This window comes from Pteropus vampyrus, unplaced genomic scaffold (genome assembly GCF_000151845.1).
Source record: "Pteropus vampyrus isolate Shadow unplaced genomic scaffold, Pvam_2.0 Scaffold169, whole genome shotgun sequence".
Taxonomy (NCBI): Eukaryota; Metazoa; Chordata; class Mammalia; order Chiroptera; family Pteropodidae; genus Pteropus; species Pteropus vampyrus.
Window position 1 is genome coordinate 2,365,060 of NW_011888950.1, and position 10,550 is coordinate 2,375,609.

The 10,550-nt window shown below is 40.8% G+C and overlaps 1 pseudogene; it reads left to right on the top strand.

Moving 5' to 3' along the window:
• Window positions 1-218: 218 nt before the first annotated feature.
• On the top strand, window positions 219-337 carry LOC111745908 (annotated as a pseudogene).
• The last annotated feature ends 10,213 nt before the right edge of the window (window positions 338-10,550 follow it).

Consider the following 10,550-nt stretch of genomic DNA (forward strand, 5'->3'; position numbering starts at 1 on the left):
TTTATCACGAATGAGTAGAAAAACCGTTAAGTAGCAGTTATATATTTTCCCATATTTGACTATTCCATGTGCATATTGTGCACCAAACATAATATATGATGTTTCAAGGTAATTTCATTTGTAGGTATTGAGACCAAAAGAAACATTATAGAACTATTCTTCAGAGTTCATAGATGGTACTCATCAGATTACATGCTTGGTTCTAGAATAATCTAAGAATCTACGGCCATGCTACCCTGAACAAGCCGGATCCCGTCTGATCTCAGAAGCTAAGCAGGGTCGGGTCTGGTTAGTACTTGGATAGGAGACCACCGAGGAACACTAGGTGCTGTAGCCATAAAAAATAAGGGATTGTAAGCTGACAAGGTCCTTGCAATCTATGAGGTCAACCAAGGGTTGCCTCGCCTTAAAAAAAAAAAAATAAATAATCTAAGGAATGTAGGGAAGAGCTTAGACAAACCAAAAGCGGTTAACCACCAATCTACCCCCGCACTTTACCACCATATTCAGACACGATCACCAAGACCCCTTCCTCTGTAGAGAGACAAATGTGCAGAAAGCCAGGATGCTTCTCAAGGCCCACGCTCAATAAGAACAAATAGAATCCACTGAGAATGCTCCCCCAACCACAAGTCAATGTCAAGGGCACTGACGAGTAAAACGAGGTAATATACACGTAGGCTATAAGTACATACTACTTTTAAACACAATTTTTAAAGTCAACAGATAAAAGTTCCTAAGACATTTTTAAGGGCATTCTCCATCTCAACCTGTGAGACTGGCGTCATGGCGGCCGAGAGCCGCCTGGGCACTCTTGCATTTGTGATGCTGTTGGTTAGAAACTTCGGGGGCTTGCTGGGTGAAATCTGAAACGGCGCCCCACCCACCACCCCCCAAACCCCAAACACACACACACACACACACACACACACACACGGGGCAAGGGAAGACCACCATCAGCAGGGGGCGGCTTTAAGCAAGGGGACTCACCAGGCTTGTTCCCAAGCTGAGGAGCTCTCCGCACCCGCCGCTGGCATCTTAAAAGTTTACGAGGAGGCCTTGGTGGGCTTCTAGCCAGATACCGACCAGCCCAGCGGTCTCAACACGACGGCGCTCTGTTCCGGAACATGCGGGCGCGGCGGGCGGAACGTTCGGTTCAAGGACCGGCAGGGGGCGGAGCCTCCCCAGTGGCCCGGATGTAGCTCCGGGGTCAACCTGCCTCCCGTCCTCTCATGACCTCTTGCAACTGATGCTCTCGTTACCACGGGAAGAAACTAGGGTCTGAGAACGGCCTTGACTCCTCTGGGGGCACTTAAGAGTTTTAATCAAACAGTTTTTGAAAATGAATTGATGCTAAAGGAAATAGTTGGTGCCATTTTCCTAATGCAATTCTCAAAGAATGAGAGTGTTTATAGGTTAGTGGCCCTTTTCTTGGTAGCTTTAGTGGCCTTTTTCTTGGTAGCTTTGTGCTGTCATCTCTCTTATGGGAAGAAACTTCTGGTCTGAAATAACAAAGAATTTGTGGATTATCAAGCTGCTGTAGCCAGAAGAGATTTGTTTGGGGTTTTTGTTTGTTTGTTTGTCTGTTTGTTTTTGTATGTTTGTATTTTTAATTTAAAACGTACACTCATTATGGTTCCCCAACACGTATGGTGAGGGGTATGCCTCTATAAGCCTGTGAGAGTGACATTTCCAAGGAAAAACAGAAAGAGGGATCTTGTCTCCTTTAATGAGAAGAGAAGGATTTCATTACACCATATTGGAAGAGAGAAGGTGGAGCAAATTCTATGAATTTACTAATTAATTTTTACCTAAACAGCTAGGGAACATATTCTGATCCCAGGCATCCATATATCTTTTCACCATAGATGAGTCGACTTGTTCCTATGGACAGGAATTGCACTGGGTAATGTGGGAGACCCACGAATGCATGTGATCACGAGTTTTGAGGTATGCTGACTTAGGTTGATTTCCCAGTTGAGGCTACTCTGGGTGTAAGACATTTGGGTAGCAATTCCTTTCTACCTGACTTGCAGGAAAGCCCTCCCCTCTTCTCCACACCCTCTAGTGGTCTAATCAGTGGTCTAATGGAAAACATATGATTCTGTTCTATGCTGGCCTAGTCCAACCACTGAGTCATTACCAAGAACTGTCAAGTGACTTTAGGTAACTGTAGGAGTTACCAAGAACAGGGAAAGAATGATGGTAGTCTACCTACCTAAGTGTGGTGGAAAGTAAGTGGACATAGAATCAGAAAGTCAGGGGTTCAAATTCCAGCTCTTCTCTTTAGTTTATAATTGAACCTTAATTTTCTCTTCTATAAAAATGGAGAGAAAAAAAATCTAGCTCTCACACTAGTTGTGAGACTTAAATGAGATAATGTATATTGTTAGTTATCTAGCAATAGTTACTGAATATTCTCATGTGCCACTCATCTATTATAATTTTATAATTGAATTCTTACCATATGCCAGGCACTGAGCTAAGTGGGTGACATGCATTTTTTAACTGGATCTTTGAGACAATCTCTTATATTATCCTCATGTTACAAGTGAATAAACTAAGACATCTAGAGGTTAAGAAATCTGCCGAAGGTTAACAATTCCACACCCAGGAATTCTGACACCAGAATCTAGATTTTCCTGGCCTGAACTTTACTGCATTCTGTAAGGCTCCCTGCTAAACAGTGCCTAATAATTAGTGATTCATAAGTATTTACAGCTTCTTGTAAAGAGAGTCTGTTTCCCTATTTAAAAAATTCAATTGTATTGACTTTACCCTATTGTTATTCTCCCTTCAAGTACTGGAAAATCTTAAGAGAGGAAGGGAGAAGGGGAATTCACACCCTGCTCCACTGGGAAGGACAGTGAGCAATGGCCAGGTGTTAGCCCTCTTTGGGTGCCCATCACCAATAACCACTCCTAAGAAACACTTAGAAAGCTGGTGTCTCATACATTCAGTTATCCTAGGAAACATAGTCCCCCCAACCCTGCAGCCTCACCTATTTGTACAAAAATGCCTGTGCTTGAGGATGGCTCAAATCCTGGGTATCTCAGTTAGTTCTCTCATTTGCATTCATCACACCGCTAGAGCCAGAAGACAGAATGTTGTTGCTTTGCTGCTTAAGGAAATCCAGTGTATTTTGCTGTCCCCTTGTGGCTGTCTGAAATTTCTCTCTTTCGAGTGATACATAACCTGGATTAAAATTTTCTGATTAAAACTTCTGCCTCCCGAGGACTAAGCATGGATTCTTCGTACTATTATGTTCTTTGTAAAAAAATGTATACGCACTAACATTCTGAATTTTAATTGAACTACAACTGATACAGTGATGACCGAATTCTCAATTGCTTTAGAAACGGATCTTTTGACTGATACTTTCACAATGCAAAGTTATTTCTTTTTCTCCAGAGTTTAGTATTGTAGCTTGATTATTCACCATGTTATCGACATAAATAGAACCTCATATTGAAAGAGACAGGATTAATATAAATTTATCATTGTTATCTGCTTTTTATAAAAATATGAAATAATTTCAACATTTTAAATTGAGAGGCACAAGAGAGAAGCTCTGAGTCATTTTAGTATAGTTTATTCATCAATGCTATAGAACTGCTAGAGAGCTCAACCATAGCTGAGAGATTGGTAGAGAAAGAAAAAATGGAACAATAAAACTCCACTAAATAAATGAACTGATCAAAATGTGCCTGAAAATTTTAAGAGGAACATTTTTTAATTACTAACTTAAAACAAGTTAGTTAATTTAAACATTTAGCACCCTCTTCTCCACAAATTTTTAATGTTTAATTATATTCACACCATCCCCCAAACATATCCTCACATTAATAGATTTTTATTCCAGAAACACCAAATACATTAAGAACAAATATTTTAAGAACTAAAACTGTGTACAGTAAGTGCTTAGTTAACATCATCAATTAGGTTCTGCTACTTTTAAGCAAAATGATGTATAATGAAACCAATTTTACCATAAACTAATTGATATAAACAAGGGTTAAGTTCCTTTCGCATCTTGTCAACCTCATAAGAAAACTAGGTTATTTATGGACCTACTGTACTATGCAATGTCAATAATCAAACGTTGACAATGATTTTTTGCTCTTCGGTTCATCTCTGTTTTGTCAAAATTGACTCTCTTCCAATCCCCACCCCGGATCAGCAAAATATTATAAGGTACATTTAACCCTATAAGTAGTGCATAAAGAGACCTTATTTTGCTCTGTGGAAAAGTTGATGTGGCTATTTAGCTGTCAGTGGGTTAAAATCCTCTAGTTACCTGGTCTGGATATGAGACCAGTCACACTACTAAAATGTATGATCAATATTGTACTCTACGCAAATAGCATGTCTTTTGATAGGAGTAAAGCAACAAATTTTATCCCTTTTTATTTTTGGTTGCAAAGTTTCACTACTGTAGATCCTCTCAGAAAAATGTGCATACGCTCATACACATATAATTTTGCATTTAGTTTTGTAAATTTCGCAACTACTTTGAAACCACCCATGGGTCCCAAAGCACCCATGACAGCTTCCCTGCCCATGACGGCTTCATCTGACCTTATCCAGAGCTGTCCATTCAGCACCAGTGATACCCCAACACATTGATGGGAGAAACAAAAGCCCACCCAGGATGAGGAAGAGCAGATTTCAGCTCCTACTAAGTGGTAATAAAAGATGTACAAACTGAGAAATGTGACTCATCGGATGGTATGTTTGAATTTTGTTCAGCATTTTTCCAGTGTTACGACAGTCTTATTTTCCTATTCATAGGTCCATGAAGATACCACATATAGATTTTATTATATAAATATCGTTGCTGGCAATGTTGCTGGTGCACCAATACAAATTCATTTTTTAAGAATGCACTGCACACTCAATGAATTATCTAAATTGGGCTGTTACTAAAGATATTTTTACAATTCAAAATGGATGCTGTTCTCTGATGAAAAATACATTAACATGACTATTCCGTTTCTTACTAGCCTGATAATTTCTTTTCTCAAAAGACCTAATTCTTTGGGGCATTAGGTGGGGGGAAGAAATTTGCTAAATATGCTGAATCGTTGTCAGAGGTTAGGAGTATCGACTACCTGATATAAAGCTGAACTTTGACCTTTAAAATCTAATGGGGAGAATTGAAGCACTGCTTTTATGCTGTTCACTGTTTGCAAATCAGACTGAGCCACCTAGAAGCCATGGCATAAAATGTCATTTCCCCTTTGAAATTTTGCTACCATTTAAAGGATAATGCAGAAGTTCCCTGTGTTCACGCCTGTAAGGAAATGGAAATTCATGTTACAGGCACATGTGTATTATGCATCTTAAAATATTTCCATCTGCTTCTGAAGCTGCCATAGAGAATGCCAAAAAATCTTTTACAGATTAGCAAGAGGGTAAATGGAGAATTTCGGTGGAGCTTTTCCCAGCCACGTCTTCCCGCCTATCCGTGCCTGCCACCCCCCCACACACCTAGTGAATGTTTGATATCACTTAGCTCTGACTAAGCTCTCCTCTCATATGCAAAAGACATTAACTTTACATTTTCCATAGCTTACTCTGACCACAGGAGACATTCATTCACTAGCTGTCAGGCCGCATGTGACATAGAGGAGTTTTCACATGTTCATCAGGACAGGGTTGTGTGTCTGGGTAGGCTGACCCCACCCCCACCCTCTCCTGTCCCACATCTTCTAATTCGATGTTAGAAAATGCTGCCATTTCATGGCAATCACTATAACAGTTTAAAGGAGCTAAAGGGGTATGTTTTTAGTCTTGGAGCATGATTGCATTTCTGAAGGATGTTAGAATTTGTCTTCGACGTGGCTCTTAGAGAATGAGCCTCTTCTAGTCTCTTTCGAATCTGGGAATGAAAGTAGTTCACATGGTCGACAGCCACTGCTTTCGACAAGTGGGCCTGGTTTCTACAGTCCATCTGAATGATATGGACAATGTTGTCTGCTAACAAACTCTAAGTTCCAAAGGGTAAAGCCACCTTGCAAGGTGGAGGCCCCATCTTAGACATTTCTTAAGGAGTTCCAGGACGTGCAAAACAAGTGATCTGAGGTCTACCCTCTCAAGAACCTTGGCCTATACTGTGTATGTTAATAGATGTGGGGTCATTTAACCCCTCCAGCTCAGAAATAGTCATTTTTGCCATTGCCGTTGTTTCAAGCCCAAGACTGTGGGTCTGTTTTCTAGCCCTTCATTCTCCTACTTTTTCCCCGTTGGATCCACCAATTCCTTTCACCTGAAGGTTTAGTCCCGGCCTGCCAATTACAAGAGCAGAGTAACTTTGCATGTAGCCTCTGTTATGTCTGGCCACTCTGAATCCCTTCATGCTGGGGAGTTGAGTTTCTCCCAGACCTGGTGGTCCAGCCATCAAAACTGCTGAGTTTCTGGGTTGCCCCTCCCTGACACTCAGCTTTGTCGTCAACTCCACCACAATCCTTACATGAGCTCAAGCACATAGGGACAAGTTCAGTTCACCTGGGCTGCTCATATTCTCCTCTGTCTCTCTGATTGGTCCACCAATCTAGGGTTCTACTGACGTTCCCTGCCCTGACCAGGATGCCACTCTAACAAAGCAAGGCATTATCTAACAGCCGGGCTAACTGCTGAAGTCTGCTGATCTGTCCCCATGCCCACTGGGACAACATCTGCCCTTCCTTCAAACTGCCCCTTTGCAGAGCCCCTGCAGTTTGGCTGGCTAAGCCGGTCCTGGACCTTCTGGAATTTGGTCTGTAACTCTTTCCTCTGACTTCTCTGGACAACACAGGGTACCAAGGTCCCCGTTCACCCAGCTCCCCAAATTGGCCCATTTAAAACACTGGTTTCCATGGCAAAATGGAAAGACTGGAAAATTACTCTCAGGATCAAGAAAACATTTTTTGTTTTCATGGAAAACTGAAAAATACACAACAGAGACCAGCCCCTCTGCGGGATGTCAGCCGTCAAGTGCCTGCACTTAGGAGCTATGTAAACTTGATCGGGTCACTGAACTTCCAGACCTCTGTTTGTTGGTTCAAAACCTCAGGAGCTTCCTGGGTGAAATCTGAAGCTGGCCCCTTACAGAGGGAAGGGAGAGACAGAAGAAAGAGGAAGACCAGTCCAGGGGATCTGCTTTAAAAAGGAAGGGAACTTACGAGGCTTGTCCTGGGCTCCCCAGGATGAGTAGATTTTAAAAGTTTTTGCAGAAATCTTAACGGGATTCAGTCACCTATATAGTCTAGATGGTCTCAAGACATGCTGCACTCTCGAGGCTGAGCCCTTGACAGTGCCTCTCACTGTGGGAACGGTAGCTGGAACCTACATTTGAAGGACAAGGGAGGGGGTGAAGAACCATCGATTGCCCAGATCCAGCTCTTGAGCCACCGGTAGTCACATCCTCTTGGTGACCACCTCCAACACTACTTCCCCAGCTGCAGAATGACAGCAACAACAGTGCGTGCCTACTTGACACTGCGTAAAGGCTGAAGAGATAACACTACGTCATTAATGTTATCATTGTTTCAGATGCATCTCCTTTTAAAGCAAAACATTAAGTTTGCTTATTGACATTTTTAATATAGTCATAGAGCTGAGATTCAAACCCTGGTTCGATGGCATCAAAACCAAATGCTTTCCACACATGCTTGGTGCCATTTCTGAGAATAAAGTAGAATAATAAAGTACATATTTTTTTCTCAATCCACACGAAATGCTTTCTCAAGTATTCAATAATTGCAGAGAAATTTTTATTTCTTTTGTTTTTGTTTTCGGTATTTAAAGTACATTCCAACAGTCTATAGTATTTTATTATCTGTGACCTAATTAATCTTTGTAAAAAAAATCAGTGAGTATTGAGTCTACTCTTTTTTTCTGTTGTGTCTTACCTCAATCAAACACCCTGAAAATTTCTTTCAATATATGCTGGATTTGCCATTTCAAAGGTGGTTAAGTCACTGTTTTAATCTCATAACGCAAGGTTTGCAAAAGTTAAAATGTTGATTTTATCACTTATGCGAGTAGGTGAACAAAGTTTTTAATCTGATATACAAACTGAAAAATATGAATGTTTGTTGACGACATTGAAATCAGCTTCAGTGCACACTCCCACATGTCCAGCCAACAAATCCGAGTATTATTGTGATGCATTGGGCTAGATAGTCTAAAATGCCTTAATGCTTGAAATTGCCTGCCGATATATACATTTTCATTTAAGCATATTTCTTAGAAAAGGACTTATCAGAAGACTATATTAAGAAAAACTTATTGAAGGATAATAATGTGGCAGACGCTAAGCTAAGTGCTTTCCAGGCACAACGCTTTAGTTAACTCTCACAAGCACTCTCTCGAGTTGGTTCTATTACTATTTTCGTTTTAAGAAGTCAATCGGGAGACTGAGAGTTTAAGAGGTGTGTCCAAGGTAACATGGCTGGTAAGTGGGAGCCAGAATTTTAAATAGCCCATGCGGCTCTGGACTGTAGGCTTCCTCCTTGCTTCCATACCCACGCTCAGTCACTGCACAAACACTTTCACTCTTTTAAAATAATTCTTCACCCATTTTATTAGCATCCTATTGAAATTCACTTTATCCTGCAAAAGTGTGTCATGAATCATGGACATTTTTGCACGCAAATATAATTTTCATACAAGCTAAATTAAAACTCACTGGCTCCTTAATTTCTCGAAAAAAAAAATGTTTAAATAAACAGAATTCATGTTCTTTGCTATTGGAAAATAAACATTGCCATTTGCCCGAAGTTTGTGGCTTAAAAAAAAAAATAACAGATCTATTCTTTATGAGCTATAGTTTAGGGAATTGGAGGGACTGGCAAGTCGGTGTTTATGCTTCTCTCCAGCAGTGCCTCATTTGATTCTAGTGAAGGAGTCCCCAAAGCTAACAAGCTCAAGGAGAAAATGGCCCATCCAAAGATCACTATCAGACTAGTGAGACCAATTTAGCCACTTTATGGTGGAAGTTGTGAATTGCTCAGAAGTTGTCAAAAGCACGCAATGTCACTGGCTTGACTTTTCTGGCTGCTAAATTGGAGGAGCTGAGAGAGATGGCATGCACTTGATAAACAGTTCTGCAGCTGTTGAAAATGTCAAGTGGTTTAGCAAGTTCCTGTCTAAGAACAACTCTTTGCCTCCCAGTCCAGAGGGTCACACAAGATCACAGGAAAACTGACTGCTCTGAGCTGAGCTGACTCTTCTTAAACAAGTAGCGGTTAAGTTATGACTCTTCCTCTTGTTCTCCCTTGGGGAACAGAGAGCCATCACTTGCCAAGGAAGTGTCTGACTAGACTGGCACTGCAAGGAAATCCAAGGTGAGGTGCACTAAGGCTCAGATAATACCAGGAAGTCACTGAACTTGGATACAGTAGAAACAGCACACTTTTAGGTCATTCTCTAAGCTTCATGGTCATCATCTCCTAGACCTCATTCACTAGGAAGCTTACACAGTGCTCTACAGACCTAAAGCAGCATTACATTTGGAATCCATTAAACACATCTATCTGTAACTGGTATCAAGATGTCCAAGCATAAGTATCACTTTTTCCTTCATGATAGTTTTCAATAATTCTGAAATTTAAAAAAAAAGGAAATTTCATTTAACCAAACATCAGAGAGCCAATATATTTAAATATACTTTAACACATATACTCCTCCATCCAAAAGATATTCTATAAGTCTGCACTTGTAGAGGCATCTTTTGTCTGTAATATGGGATAAATGTCCAAAGAATTGCATTTGAGGTCTGACAGTTGAAAGTTCAAAACTGGATGAGATGGGTAGACCATGACTTTTCACACTATAATGTGAACATGCATCACCTGGGTATCAAGTTGCACTCCAGGTTCTTCTCTGCATTGCTAACAAGCTCCCAAGTGACGACAGTGATGCTATGGCTGCAAAGAACAAGGACACAGAAGGCAAGGTCCAGGGTAATGCAGAGCTTCTCAAAACAAATATAGCTACTTCACATCCGAAAAGAATGTCCAGAGCTAATACCCATAGGGTGAGTGATGATTAGTTTTGTTCGCCAAGTTCTAGCTCTAGCTTCATTAAGATTTATGTGGTCTGAAATGGGTGCAGTGCCCACCAGGCCAACTGGAAATTCTGCTCTTGCCCATTCTTGGCATTGCATAACCATTATACGAAAACTGCAAGAGTTGAGAAAACACACACACACACAACCTTTTGTTTCTTAGAGGCAGGTTCTATTTTTCTGTTTCTGTGCTCTGTACTTTTCCTTCACGTGCCTCTTCCTGATAATTTCTTCCTCTGTGGATATTCCTGAAAGACATTCCCTATGCTCCAATTTACTCAAGAAATATACTGTTAGAATCATTAAGACACCATTGTGTGGGCAGGTCCCAGCTCTGCAAATTCCTAATTTTGATTTATTTCCAGACAAGTCTGATCTCTTCGTGTAAGTCTGGACCTGGAAAAGAGTGAGTACCAAATAACGGAAGGAGAGAACTGTGTTGAGACAAGTGAAACCATTGCTGATTTTCAGCCCCAGGGACAATGTTTGAGGTCTTTCA